This window comes from Vicugna pacos, chromosome 1 (genome assembly GCF_048564905.1).
Source record: "Vicugna pacos chromosome 1, VicPac4, whole genome shotgun sequence".
Taxonomy (NCBI): Eukaryota; Metazoa; Chordata; class Mammalia; order Artiodactyla; family Camelidae; genus Vicugna; species Vicugna pacos.
In genome coordinates, this window is record NC_132987.1 from 101,409,686 (window position 1) to 101,425,645 (window position 15,960).

At 35.6% G+C, this 15,960-nt stretch overlaps 1 long non-coding RNA gene across 1 annotated transcript in view; it reads left to right on the forward strand.

Annotated features, from left to right (window-relative positions):
- The first annotated feature begins 501 nt into the window (after nt 1–501).
- The window catches only part of LOC116278402 (uncharacterized), a 32,210-nt gene continuing 16,751 nt past the window's right edge, over nt 502–15,960 (forward strand). The window contains exons 1-3 of the long non-coding RNA XR_004187783.2: nt 502–618; nt 1,988–2,123; nt 10,575–10,795. This is a non-coding gene — a long non-coding RNA (uncharacterized lncRNA). The remainder of the gene's footprint in view (nt 619–1,987; nt 2,124–10,574; nt 10,796–15,960) is intronic.

Below are 15,960 nucleotides of genomic sequence, written 5' to 3' on the forward strand. Positions count from 1 at the left end.
CATCTTTTTCAATGAGCTACCTTTGATTTTCATTGAACGTTGCTTTTTCCCTAGTTTTAGCAGTTGGAGTACATTGCTAACCAATAATATTAACTTGTATGTATTGTTTTACTTGTGGAAGTTTGAAAGCAGGTGGAACATAAAGGTAATTGAGATTAAGTGAATTTAAATTAAATAGTTTTATATAATCAATCAGCTAATTCCATGCATATTTGATGGAGAATTTAAAAGTGAACAATTTTCATATAGTGAAATATATTTTTCATTGTTAGTGTAAGTAATGTGATTTTAAGTGTGTTACCTTAATTAACTACTAGATAAACAAAACTAGTATAAAAATAATCATGAACTGTATCTGTTAGGTCAACTAAATAAAAATAGTAACCTCCAAGTTTCATCTTGGCCTTTCGGCCTTTTAAGTTTTCTGGGGTGTTTTGGATTCTTCTGCGTAGGTAGATTTAACCATTCCTCTTTTCTAAGAAGTTTCTTCCTCTCTGTTGGTAGGTGTCTGACGATTTGTGAACACCAAATGACTATTCTGTGGAGTCATCTTTCTTGCCTTTGAATTAGCTTTCCCTAGGCCATGAGTCAACATCAATATTTTATACATCCAGATTGGTAGGTCTTTTTTGAAAGTCTTCTATGTATTTTTTCCAGATGTTTAAATGAATTGTGAGACATTAAATGTACATTGTTAGGTCTTTCCAGTTTTCAAAGATCTTCACAGAGAGATTTGGGTGACGTTGAAAGCTAGCCAACAGAAGGATTGCAGGGTTTAAAACTGTAACGTCTTTCTCATAGTAGACTTCCTATTCTTAGTGATGAGGGGGGACCAGTCTGTGGCTCAGTTATTACTTTGTTATACATCACTCCAGAAACCCTGTCTGTGCGTTTTAAACCTTGGGGAGGTTTCTACATTAGACAACATTTTTTGTTGGAGGATTACACCACAGTCGGTTCCCTTCACTTCTCTCTCTTCCTGGCCCCCCTCCACCCAACATGGAGCCTTTTCAACTTCTTCAAAGAAGTGGGGAAAAAAAGTAGACTCTTTATTAATGGCAGAAAACAAACTGGCTGCTGGACTTCCGAGACAGCCTTCTAATAATAAAGCAGAGGAGGCACTGCAACAAAGAATTCCTGAATGTACTAAATATATAGGGAAGCCTATTTAAATTCACCAGAGGGGCTTAGAGGACAAGCAGCAGAAAGTTTAGAATTCAATTCAAGCCATGCCAGAAAATGAAAATGCACTTAAAAAAGGATTTCTGAAACAAATGTTCAAAGACATGTCAACTTTTAAGATTCTTTCTAGAATAATGAAATTCGTACTCTAATTTCTGTGGTGACTTATTCAATTAGAAAGGAAATGTGATTAACAGGATCTCAAAGGAACAGTATCTTCTGTTTAAAGAAAATGTGTTTTCTTTCCATAGAGTGGGCTCTAGTGAAGTCCACTGAATACACTGACGAAATTCACCAAAGTATGTGCATGAGACAAAGAGATGATGTGTTTTGTTTTTCCAGCAGTATCATAATGGAAGTGCTCTTCCTACTTTGGAAGAAAGAGACTCAACTTGTATCATCTTTCAAGTTCATTTCCACCCATTCAATTCTGTGATTTATAATAATATTTTAAATAAATGTAATGAAGTAATTCTGAAAGAGCAAATTGCTGATAAATAATTGGACTACATGTTGCTAAATTTGAGAGATTAAAAAAAAATGACCCCTACTTTATCTCTTATTGACTTTAGAAAATGCTCTTTACACTTATTCTATAAGACATGTAAATCCATAAGGAGCAATGACATCTATAAGAATATATATTTTACTGGTCTGAATGTTGAGATAAAGAACTGCTTTTAAAGTTAATTTAAAGACCATTATGGCCTTGATTCAGGGGTGAAATTTCTAGCAGGCTTTTTCCTAAATTCTTCTTGTAGAATTAACATAGATATTAGAAAAAGATTGTCATTCTGTGTCTCAGGGATTACAAATCATAAAGAGGATGAAAACTTGGTCTCACTAGTGACACATCTTGGTTACCATTGAGGAAAGATTCTGCTTGAGAAAGAAACCCATGTGAAATTCATCAATTCATAAATATAACTTATCAACTCAAAGTAAGTTGTTAATTCATTCATTAATCCATTCATTCATAAATGTATATTCAGCATTGAAAAAAAAAAGAATTCAATGAATTAAGCCTGCATCAACACATGGAACCACTATGGCCCATTAAGATGTGACCATTTAACAAAATTTGAGTTTGAAATGAAATGTCATATATGTGAAAATTAGTTATAGATATTTAATATTTAATGGTAAAAAGTAGTTGTTTCCCTCAGTACATATAGATGCAGCCTGAGCCATAATCTACCAAATAACTGAACTGATTTCCAGTAAAGTTTTAATGACATTTTAATATCAAGGACTTCAATGGACCTCATGATTGATGAATGAAATAATCCAAGTAAATGCGTTAGCTCAGTCTCTAGCACCAAGAAAGCACTCAATGAATATGAGCTTCTTTCTTCCTGTGTGAGTTTTAGTATTTATTTGCCTTTGCTAAAGAGACTGTCTTTTCATCGCCTGAATTTGCTAGGTGTACACTCTCCCAAAGAGTGAGATGCAGACACCATTAGGAAATCATTTCAGCTTCAGGGCACTCACACATCTCTTACTATAAATATGTTTATCAAAGGTTTTCTGAGTGCCAGCTATAGGAGAGAAAAAGAGGAATTCTGCTCTTCAATAGCCTATGTTATACAAAAGATGTCTTTCACCTAACACTTTTTGTCCTTTTTGTCTGCCTTAGCATTTCATAAATCCTAAAAAGAAGTTTTATTCCTTTTTATACTTTTTAGATGAGCATTTTATGTGCTTTGTCCTATTTTCTAGTTGTTTATAAGACATCTATATACTCTTGAGTTGCTTTGGACAAGATATGGGGTAGTGTTAAGATTTTTCACTGCCTAGATTCTGGTCATATTATTCCCTATATCAGGCAAAGATCTGGTGATTAAGAGTCATTGGTAGACCATGAAAATGTTAATAATTGTGGTTTATAGAAATGATATGTCCAGAATAATTGGACCAAAATGTAGTATTTATGTATGATTTCAGTCTATCTAAAAAAAAGCCATCATTTAATTTCTTTAAAAAATAAGTTGAATTGAATATAATGATATTAATCATGCAAAGGTTTGTAAAGCAGCAATTGTATTGATTAGTCAAAGGATCCAAACATTCTAATCGGGCTAGTCTCTGGGAGTTAACAAAATATGCAGAATAAACTTGGATTTTTAGACATTTGCATCATGAATGGCCACCTTTGAACTTGAACAGTGAAGCAGAAATAGAAGACCAGAATTCTAATACTACTTCTACCACTGCTGTCTTATGGAACTGAACCTCTCTCCTTTTCAATTTTTTAACTTGCAATTGATTTAAGAATTTTAAATGTGGAGAAAGATAATTTTAAAGTGATTTAAAAATGTATATCATTAGATAGTTGGATGAGGACTTTTTGGGTCAAAGAGTAGGAAAGAAGAGCATTAACTTAGATCATTACATTAATCAGACTCTTTCAGTAGTGAAACTAGTTTAAATGAAAAAGGAAACTGTATGTTCATCATCATCATCTCTTCCTCCTCCCCCCACTTCCTCCTCTCCCTCTTCTTCTCTTGCTTCTCCTCTCCTCCCCTAGCTGGTTCTCCCTCTCTCTCTCTCTCTCTCTTTCTCTGTTTCTCTTTTTATCTCCAGTGGGTTAACTTCATTCTCAGGCAGTTGGCCTCATTCTCACATCTCTCTATGTGATAGCAAAGATGGCCATTGGGAACTCTCAGCCTGCATCATGCATCATTCCTAGAGCTTATGATTCCAGAATGGGGAAAAAAAAAGAAAAAGTTTCTTTCTCTCTATCCCTACATCAATTTCATTTCTCTGAAAGGCTCTGATTGGCTCTGTTTTGGAGCCACCTCTCTCTGCATTTGAGAGTGACTCATTTGGACAGCCTTTGTAGGGAGAGGCTTACAAGATTAACCTAGTAAGGTTAATGTCAATGGCAGAAGGTGAAAGAAATTCAAAGCAAGCAAAAATGTAACAGGGCTCCCAACAGCCACAACATATTTCTAAACTGCTTAGCATTATGATATGTTATAGGCTTCTGTCAAATACGTTTGTCTTGGTAAACTTAGTGGGCCCTATCCACATATAGGCGATATTAAGTTTTTGGCCCAAATGTGTTCTGTATAGCATTGTAACTGCAGTTCTCAACCTTGAGTATAATGGAGGTTAATTACATTTTATTAACACTTCCCATGATCATTTAATAAATGGCATACATACATCAGGAAAGTCAATATTTGGACTCATTTAGGAATCTGCCCTTTTTTAAATTATTTAGGATTATTAGAAATGGGAGTTTGGTTAAAAAAAATGGCAATATATTCTGTAGTCTAATGTCTATCCTCAGCCAGCATATGTTTAAGCCATTCTGTTCAGCAAATTGTATATCCTGTCCACTTTTACCTCTAATATTAGGGAGCTTTATGTTGTTGATTCTTGAGAATATTTTATTTTGGCTTATAAATTTATTTCTCCCCCTTCTACTATCTTTAAGGTTAAAAATATACATTCTAATCATATAAAGTCAATATAGTGGCTATAATTATATATAGATATAATTATATTTGTATAGTTGTATATATATATATAATATACACATATATATAATTACATCTTTATATATGTATAACCATTATATGATTCTATATGATTAGAATGTTAGATCTTTATCCTTTTCAGCCCTATTGTTTATTCATGGTATGACCTAGGCAATTTTAAACATTTTAATACCAAGAACTACTATATAGGGATCTTCTTCAATGAGAAAAAGATGAATTTGTTATGAATAATGATTCTTATGCAAATCATTTTGCAGTATTTTTGTGATGCAGATGAGCAATGCTATAAATATAATTTAGCAAGTTTGAAAATTGATTTTAACATTCTCAATTCTTCTTCCTAATTAATCAAATTACAAAATTATGCTGTGGTTTCCAGTATATTAGAATAAGTTGTCAGATTTGGAACATCTGTTTATGCTCGTTTTATGAATATGTGTTTCTAAACGTCTGAAATATAGATTGCCATAAATAATGTCTATTATTATTCTGTGGAAGTATGATATCTACTTCCTCCCACAATGCTTGTTTATTTCCCACAAAGCAAATCTTCCAGGTTTGTATTTTACCTTTTTCCTTATCAAGATTGAAAAAAAAGACTAGGGTTTTAGTTAAGCTTTGCTGATTGGTTAAGAAAAGGACAGCTGTCATCGGCAGTCTTTCGACACTGTACCGTGGCTCCAGACAGTCAGCTGGTACCATCACTTTGTCCCAAATATAAATCAGTCTTGTAATGGCCAAGCCTGACACCCTGACATTTTCAAGAAGAGTAAAAGATCTGATTTGAATGGAAATCAATTTTATTTCACAAATCTTGGGTTACTACTCTCCAAGCCTTTTCTTCTTGTCTCCTCTTGAGACTTATTTGGGATTTTCATAATCATTAGAGGATGATTTTAGTTGTTACATCATTTCATCTTTTAGCTGTAAAACCGTATTCTTACTTCCTTCTTCAATCCTGAGATGCAAAACTTGATTTTTTAAATTTTATGTAAGAAAAAAAGTTACCAATATGCCAGATTTTATTTTAACCATGATGTATTGATAGCTTTAAAATGTGGCAGTAGCAGCAACTGCCATTATTTTTTCAGAATTTTTGGAAAATGTTCTGTGATTTAAAAATACAAGCTGTGTACACACATATGCAGATTAACGTTTGGTTATCTAATAACACACAATGTCATTTATGGAGTGATTTTGAACTGCAGTCAAGTAGGTCTCAAGTCTAGAATCCTCTGAAAAGTATTTGTACTTTCACATTCTTGCACATAAAAAAGTAGGTTTAAGGATTATAGAGTCAGTGAGGAATAGCATGCATTTAATTGTATTATGTGGGTCAGGCATTATATTCCGCCTTGGTTTTTTTGACCATTCAACCCAAACAGCATAGAAAAAAGTCAACATTTAACTGGTGTGAAAAGAAATTCTTCATAGCCCTTTTAGGAGGTTGGCATTGAATGTTTTAAAAAATTAACTACCTGTTATGTCTTCCACCTTTAGGAGAGCAGTGCAATTTTTTTTAACCACAAAGGGAAAGGAAGTTGTACTTCCTTAGTATTTTTGCTCTCTCCCTCAACAAGATTGATCTAAACTCAATGAAACCTTAGATCTTCTAACACAATTATTAATCAAAAATTTGAGCATCACCTCTCTCTCTTATTAAGTATGGAAGAATTACAATGCTTGTCAGTGATTTCTCTTTATCATCTTCATTATTAGTGTTCAGTTTTGTCCCAAATCTCACTTCTAAACAGGAATATTCTTTGAGTGCTAAATTCATTATTTTGTAATCCCCTGTGAACAAGTGGAGTTATAGACAATTGCAAACAGAAGACTCTCAGCCTTTAAATCTTTTTATCCACCCTTCTACCATTCATTCATTCATTCATAATCTACAGGACAAGAGCCTATGATAAGTATGTGTGAAATGCAAAATGAAGTTAGAATTCCTTCTTCACAAGATTTTATGTTCCTATGAGAAAATAAGGAAAACTAAAAAAAAGTTATCAAGTCAGAATGTGACAGATCCAGAAGGAATATATTAACACAATGTTTTGAGATTCAAGAGGAAGTATTTACTTTGGTTATTGAGAATCAAGGAAAATTCCCTAGAGGAGGTTGCATTTAGACAGTCTGGGATACATAAGACTTCTAGAAGAAGTAATGACTGGGTTTCAGGAAAAATATGCAGCATGTGCACATGTGTAGATGCAGGAAAGATGAGCTATGTTTGGCATTCAATTTCATTGGAAGATCGGGTACATTTTTATAAGATGGCTATTGAAGGGTAAGCTGAGGTCAGCTTAAGGATGCCCTGCAATGCTTACAGAGGCTCTTCCAGTAATTGTGCAGTGTTATAGTGTGGCAGGCACTAGGAATCCTTTAAATATTATTTTGGAAAATACAAGATTAATCCAAAATCAGTGTAACTTCAGACCTCTACCCAGGGAACATATCAGAACTACTTAGAAAAACTTACGAAGACACACCATTCTTCCCATCCTGCACATTCTGACTCAGCAGGTGGAAGTAGAGCCCCTGCATGTGCATTTCGTAAAAGCTCCCGAGACAATTACACCCAAATTGATGAAGAGTTGGGGAGAGAATGTTGAAATGAGAAAAATCAGGGATAACTAGACACAGAAGAAACAAAAAAGGAGATCTAAACCAGGGAGTTCCTAACCTGAAGTCTGCCATGTTCCCATGAGATTATGTGAAATATACTGAATAGTGGACATCCATTTTTCTGGGGAAAATGATCCAATAGTGTTTATAAGATTCTGCAGATCTCAAACTCCCAGTTTATCCTTTCCCTGACTGATATATATATAATAGAATAAACAAGTTTATACCGTATAGCACAGGGAAATATATTCAATATCTTGTAGTAGCTTATGGTGAAAAAGAATAAAAAAATGAATGTATGTATACTCATGTATGACTGAAGCATTGTGCTGTACACCAGAAATTGATACAACATTGTAAACTGACAAACCTCAATTAAAAAAAAAGATTCTGAATGGAGACTAAAACCATCCCAAAATTAAGAACCACTAGAAGTACTTAAGTGTGAAAAGGAGATGCTAAATGTAAGAAATCATGACATTTCTTAATATAAGACAATTTCATGACCTAGTAGATTGCATAGGGATAAAAAATTGTGGCAGTGAAGAAAGGAGTAGAAAATGACAATACATTTTTCCACCTTTTGCCACTAGAAGAATGAGAATCATGATAATCCTGTGAACCAGCATCAGATACCCCCCGACTTCTATTTCAGTTAATACAGCACTGATATCATGCATGTTGGATTCATGGTGTGAATATGACTCCCAGAGTATGATGTCAAACAGGTAATGAACATTTTGGAGGTGATGACATAGCTTTGACAACCATTTTTAAGGAGAGCTAGTTGAATATGCTGAAGTCAGGAATCTAGGCTCCTTCTATCCTGTTTCTCTCTTTGATTTTCATTTCCCAAGTAATCTCAAAATGACCATTGAAGATACACCATGTTGTTTTTCAGACAGTAGGAATATGTAGGGAAAAATAAGGGCACTATACTTCCTTTTAAAGAACATTTTTGGAATTTTTGTATGTACCTTCCACTGTACCCTTAGAACTTAGTCACCAGGTGCACAAAGCTTCCGGGGAATGGGTGCATGGAAATGTAGACATTTTCTGGGTAGTCATTCATCCAGCTAAAAACCAGAGGTAAAAGAGGAGAATAGATATTGCAGAAAAACTAGCCGACTTTGTAATAGTGAAGTAAATAATTTTGAAGCCTTCAATGACTAATGATGGAAAACCATAATATAGAGACTTTTTATCTCAACCTTCAGCCTAAATAAATATGTTGATTGGAAAGAGGTAGAAATTTCTTTATAACATTATTTATGAAAACATGTCTCATTGCAAACCCCTGTCTTTCTCAAGTGATTTATCCTGAAATGCTGGAATTCTTCTATGTGCAACTGGAAAGATAGTATTCCTAGTTAAAAAGAGAACAACTACCTATGACATAACCTACCAGTCCAATGTTACTAAACCTACCAGTCTCAATCCATCTTAAATGAATTAAAAATATTTTCACATTAGTCTAAAGACAGCTAGTTTCTTTACAAAATAAATTAAACTTTTTCCTGCACAATACCAAGTGTTCGTTTTATAAAATTAGACATTTCAGACAAATAGAAAAGCAAAAAAAGTATGAGTCTCATCACTCAGAAAATAACTCTTGTTATCATCCAGTATCTAATCATGCTTCTCTCTCCCCCTTCTTTGTCTCTCTCTCTCATCTCACACACACACTGAATATCTTCATGAATATTTGCAATTGGATTTTTAATGGTTAAATACCAAATGAACACTTTCCCACATATTATGTTAACATATGTTATTGTTTGAGTGTAGTACAATTTATTTAACCAGTCCATTCATAGGTGTAAATTGAGTTTATTTCCATCCTTTTTTCCTAATGTAAATAGTATTCTGAGATAAATACATACTTATAAATTGTATGTAATTATTCCCTTGGTATAGTAATTGGGACAGATGATAGTGGCCTGAATGAAGGTGGTGGCAGTGGAAGTGGAATGACAGGGAGGGAACAGAGAAGTGTTTAGAAGATGGAATTGACAGAGCCAAGTGATTGACTATATGTGGGATGATATCTGGAAAATTTTAACCAGGGCTATTACTTCCCCAGATTATGCTTGTTCCTTTACTTCTCTGTTCTCATCTTTTCAGTGACATGTGTTGCCTTAGTGGAAGGGCAGACACAATCAAGAAAAAAGTCAACAGAAGATCTAAAGTGCTTAGTAGAATATTTAAAAAAAAAACTTACAGCAAGTACAATAAGCTCAAAACAAGCTTCTCTTTTTTGTATATATATATTTTTTAATTGAAGTATAGTCAGTTTACAGTGTTGCATCAGCTTCTGGTGTACAGCATAATGCTTCAGTCATACATGAACATATATAGATTCATTTTCTTCTTTTGTACGGTAAGTTACTTCAAGACGCTGAATACAGTATCCTGTGCTATACAGTATGGACTCGTTTATCTACTTTATATATATTATTACCTGCAAATCTTGAGCTCCCAATTTATCCATTCCCCCCGCTTCCCCTGCTGATAACCATAAATTTGTTTTCTATGTCTGTGAGTTTGTTTTTGTTTTGTAAATAGGTTTGTCTTTTTTTTTTTTTAGATTCCACATATAAGTGATATCATATGGTATTTTTCTTTCTCTTTCTGGCTTATGTCACGTAGAATGACAGTCTCTAGTTCTATCCATGTTATTGCAAATAGCATTGTTTTATTATTTTTCATGGCTGAGTAGTAGTCTATTGTATAAATATACCACAACTTCTTTATCCAGTGATCTGTCAATTGATTTGAAAGAGCTAGGCTCCTCAGAGGGAAATGGTTTTATTTTTAATTCATATATGACTTGGTTAGAAATATTAACGTGATGCTAGAGATCTGGATCATAGAACTGATCAGAGTTAGCCATAAAGTAGAGAAGAGTTCAGGATATAAGTAAGAAAGTGGTTGCCCATCACACAGGACAGCATGAAACTTTCTAGGCTGTGTGGGCAGTGAGGAGCCTTGATTGCAAGAGAGAGGGGAGAAAACCAGATGTAGACAAGGAACATCACATATTCTAAGCTCTGACTACTGCAGCTTCTGGGAGAGGGAAGTGGGGAACAGATTCCTGTTAGATGAGTATGAAGACATCAGGACCGGAGGGGTTATGAGCCCTGCCCACCTGGAACCCTGGGGGGTGGCAGGTTTGTAGATGCTTATAGGAATGGCAGCAAGGAGAAGAGTCTGATCCAGCATCCTTCCCCTCTAACTTTCAACCCTTCACCTTCTCCCAAGGAAGTCCTTCAGCAGGGCATGGGAAATATCTGGAGAAGTTTCCTCATCTTCAAGAGGCATCAAGGAGACAGCTAAATACAGATGGAGAATTCTGTGGAGTTCCTGAAATCCACAACAACTGTGAGGACCAAGGAAAGTGGTTTAATCAGCAAGCTGGGCTCGCTGAGAGCAGCGTTACACAGCCTCACAGCTGAGGGAAGAATTTCATGAATTTTCCAAAGGTAAAAGACCAACACCCAAAGAGACATTTCAACATTAGTTAGTGAGGACCAGAAAAAACAGTGGGTAACCTTAGACAGGAGAAAGTAGAAATCAGAGATGAGAAATGCTACCTTTGTTATATACTAAGTGCTCATATATTCTGGGATATTCTAGTCCCTTTTAAAATGGCAGATTCAAAAGTGATAACCATATTTCTAGATTTTCTTTTCCTTTACCTTTCTAGGGAGTGAATTAAGAACCTTTGGAAATTGGAAACCTTTTCATGTAGTTTACTCAAGGGTTAGCATAGGGTGTAGTCTTTTTCAAGTTTCTTTCAAGACTTTGCTTTTTGTTATTTTGTCTTGGTCCTTGTCAGACAGGCCCGTTTATTAATTCACTGAATCAGCAATCACATTGAGTACCTTCCATATGGCAAGCAGATTATTCTAATCTAGAAACTTAGTTTTAAAGTGTAAATTTAGCTTCAGCTGCAGTTTATTTTATTGTATTTGTTTAATGTTAATTGAACATATCGATACCTTTATACAGGATGGAGCACATGCTTCACAAAATTCTTACTGACGGACACTAAGGTTACAATTAGAAAGAAACAAAAGTGCGTACAAGCACAACTACTCACAACAGCATGGGAAATACTGATGATGCTAAAGAATATCTCCGATGGAATAGTCGAGAATGTGCTGTATAAAGTCATGGTACATCTCTTCAAAAATCATTGACTGAAAAAATGTCATGAGAAAAGCAGCATTATTTCTTTGTTAGTGCTTCCAATATCTCTTCCTGGCAATTCAGGTGGAACAGAGAATCCAGTGAAATCTGGTGCTTTGCCTCATTATTAAGCTCATATCTGCCAGCTAATCATGTGTGATACAGCAAAAATGTAAAAGCATTTGAATCAATAGCTCTTTCAGATGCTCTTCTGATAAAACTGCTTCATTTTATTTTCTAACTAATTAATTCATGTAAGTGGAGAGATTAACAGAAAAACTTATTCATATTATGAGTAACAGGATCCAAACAGTTTATTGAACTGTATTGTTGGCATCTTTGCAACCAATAAGACTCTTTAATAGTCAGATCTCAGAAACATCTGTCTTAGAAAGGAGTATACATTCTGGCTTCCACTTACTTGAGAAGGAATTAACCTAGGGTCAGGAGCAGAGGTTAGGTTACTTCTACCTGGAAATTAATCAGAAAATTCATTTTGCCCTTTGATGTTGCTTTTCTGCACACCCACCCCATGCCTACCTTCACCTTTTATCTTCTTAAGATCCTAAAGCTCCCTTTCACGCACTATGGTAGTTGAAAGGAATTTAAAGTTGTGGATTTCTATATTTATGTAATTATATACTGAAAATATAATAGGGTAGGGGAAAATGTTTTTAAGAGATGTGACACCTTAAAGAAAATTCACAGACATCAAAAGTGACTCTAATATATTGGCAAATTTCAGGCTACATTTCTAGTCATATTTCTGCTAGAAGAAACCTACTTTCCATTTTGTGTTTTCTCATTTGCATGACTGCAAAGCTATTCATGCATATGAAAAGGATATTATTCATCTCCATACTCCTTCCTCTCCATATTCCAAACCCAATGTGTTGATGAGTTATGCATAAGGAAACACTGCTGTATCTATATATTTATGCATGTATACCTATGTGATTCAAATTCGGTATCACAACGGGATAGCAAGCCCAAGTGATAACATTATGTACTAGATGTGTCGTATTACATCATTAATAGCACATCAAAATTGTCAAATATGTTGAAATCCAGTAATTGCAAGTGACAAGCTTTAGCGTGATTTGTCTCCATTGGGAAGGATTGAAAAAGAGAGTGAGAGAAAGGAGTATACTTCTGAATTTCCCCTCTAAGTGCTTATGGTAGGTTCTTATTACTTCTGCAAATATTTTTAGTGAGATGCTGTTTTCACAGTATTCATGGTAACTGGCTAGTGCAGTTTTCACGTGCTTGCACCTTATCGTCTCTCAAGTTCAGAAACCCAGTGCTGTTCCAGAAAGAACTACAAAGTTGAACTGGCAGGAAGAAAAATGACCAAACTGGCAGGGCTTATCTCCCTCTAATGTGTGACTCTTCTTAACTCAATATTTCAGGAAATTATTCACTTGAAAGTTTAGATGGAGTTCACAAAGAAAAATGATTTCTCTTCTACTCTCTGGTTCTACTCCTACTCCTCAGAAAAGCTAATAGTATTGCTTCATTCCTAAAAGTTTTCTCTTAAAAATGTCTCAGCATTTGGCAATAAGAGGAAAATAGGATGACAGTGAATTTCATGGGCACAGAACTCATTCATTACAATGATGAGGTATTCAAGAACCCCCACCCTTTGTGTCCTGCTTTATCTGTATTTGGGGATGGCATGGATGAGGAGAAAAAGGAAGCTTATGTGTTTTCTTTAAAATTAATTCCCAGCTTTATGAGTGAATTATTGTAAGCCCTGAGGACATTATAACTGCATTCTTCTTTTCAGTAATTGTGGCAGATATTAAAGTGCACAGACAAAGGTAGTCATGTGTAGAATAACCTGTTTTTTCAGACAGACCCACTTGTCCAAGATCAAACGGCTGCAGCACGTTTAGGGTTACAGTCTCCTCCCTTCCTCCTCATTCTCAACCGCAGTGGAGCTTTTTCCAGCGTTGCCATGGTAACACTATATCTGGCTGCTAGCTCTGTCGTAAGTTATTGAACTGAGACTGGCTTTTGGTTTAGCAGATAATTAGGTTCTGTCTCACAGGTTCATTTTCCTGTGACTGGGATGTGAATATGACCTACAGCTGGCCTCAATTTCAGTGTCACAGGCAAAACTTTAACCCTTCCCAAGCTCCCAAGGCTCTGAAGCCTTGCTTGTGAAGGGGAGGAAGTCTGGTGCAGCCCACCCACACCTAGGAGAGGATCACCAAGTCCCCATTTTATTTTTTATCTTCATCATAACACTAAGGAAAATATGATCAAGATTGTACACTTAGAGCATTTTAAAAATTAAAAACATATCAGCAATATAGTACATTACTATGTGCATTTTATATATAACATGTAACGTACAAAGCATTCCCTAGTCATTATCTTTCCCCTACTTCTTAAATGACTTTTTAAGTCACGTCAAAGTACCTTGTGCTGCAATTTGGAGTGCACAATACTTAGGTTTCAAAAACCCCATTCTCAGGAATGTTAGCTTGGTACACTTATTCTCAGCTTCCAGAACTGCCTGTCAGTTGATTCATGCCCCTCCTTCTCCTGTTTATAAACCCTGGATTTTTGCTGACATTGAAAGGTGCCTTTGGAGTCACAGGCAGGTCCATACTATGGGGAACAACGCCACCACTCTGCTAAAATTCCCGAATGTTCACTCAGGGCTTGAATCTTGTTGGTTTGGAAAGCAAGCGAGATATGTCCTTTGTTTTGGACAAAGAAATAAGCATAACTTTTAGAACAGATACTGAATTCACAATACTCACGGCAACATGGGGACCTGCGTGTTTAATAGGAGAGAGTGTGTCTTTCTATGTCAAACAATAGGAGAGACCCTCAAGGAAATCGATGTCTGAAAAATTTAGTGCATTATCCTCAAAATGCAAGAAAGGAAGAAGAGAGAGTTGAGACCACCATGATTAAAACATGAATTAAAGAAATTCTATTGCTTAATTGGCTGGAGAATCACACAACTATGTCAGTAGAGATAGGAAAGACTTGGAAGACTCAACAGCTGGATATTCGAACCAGGATACATCTGTGTGTGTATGTGTGTGTGTACCACATAGACTATATTCTGTTTTAATCCATTCCTTCCATTTTCAGACTCCCAATGAGAAGGGCATTCTGAATGGTAGCAGCCTCAGATGTCCTGAGGAAGAGCAGCTTTGGGTCCAAAAGGGTCCCATGAACGCAGAGAACTTAGCATAGGGGGTTGAGGTCAGGGTCAGGGGAATTTGTATGAAGTAGTAGAGACAGAGGTGATATGTGAGAAACTCAGTTGTTGGTAGTTATTTTCCACTAAACTGAGTTTCTTTTAACTTTTAATGTCAGTACATAGCACTTCTTTTCTTACTAATAAACAGTAAATGTTTGCTGAATGAATGCATGAATTCTTCCTCACTCTCTATTCTATGTAATAAGAATTAAATGAGCACTCAGTTATAAAAAGGTCTTGGAGTGTCTACAAGCATTTTTCAATCCAAAGTCCTTTAACTGTCTTCCCAGTTTCCCATAACCCTAAGCCCTACACAAGCAGGTCATGTCTTGCCTGTGTTATGGCAACAGCCTTGTCACTGATCTTCTTCCCTCTTATTACCTACTGTAATCTCTATTATACCTGGGAGATGGGGCGTTAATTTAAAACGCTTATCACTCCTCCTCACAGCTTCCCAGTGGTTTTCCGTGTAGTATGACTAGCAAACACAATCCTTACTGTGCTTACAAGGCCTGCCTACCTTGCTGACATCATCACTCCCCTCTTTTTACCCTTCTTGTGAACACATGCCCACTGGTGAGCCTTATCCTTTACTGGTCCCTCTGGAACACATGACTTATTCCTTCACTTTATTCTGGTCTCTCTACTCAAATGTCACCTTCTTAAAGATGCTTTCCTTAAACATCTTAAAAAGCACATCATTCATTGTCCAACATTTCTCTTGCTCTAAGTTTTCTTCATAGTGCTTATCAGTTCTTGATAGGCTGTTAAACAACAAGCAAATATGAATATACCTTTCCCACTAAAATACAAGTTCCTTATGGGAAAGAGCTTTGATTATTCATGAGTAGACTCTAGTACCTCGAACCTAGTAGGCTGGACTATAGTAGCCTTCAATAAATATTTGTTGAATAAGTAGGTGAATGAATGAAGACATCCAAGTAGAGGGTCTGGATATCCCAACCTATATATATATTGAGGTTGAGTATCTCAATACACACACACACACACACACACACACACACACACACACACACACACACACACACATATTGGAATATATATACATTTTGTGACCAAGAATGAGTGGTCCCAACATAATGAATGAAATACCCTGCATGATGAAATTGTATGAGTCATGCAATAAAATTTAGGGACAGAGCTTATTTCTTTAACTTGCTTCACTAGATTGAGGTAAAACAAGGATAGGAAGCTTATTTCTACCTCATCCTT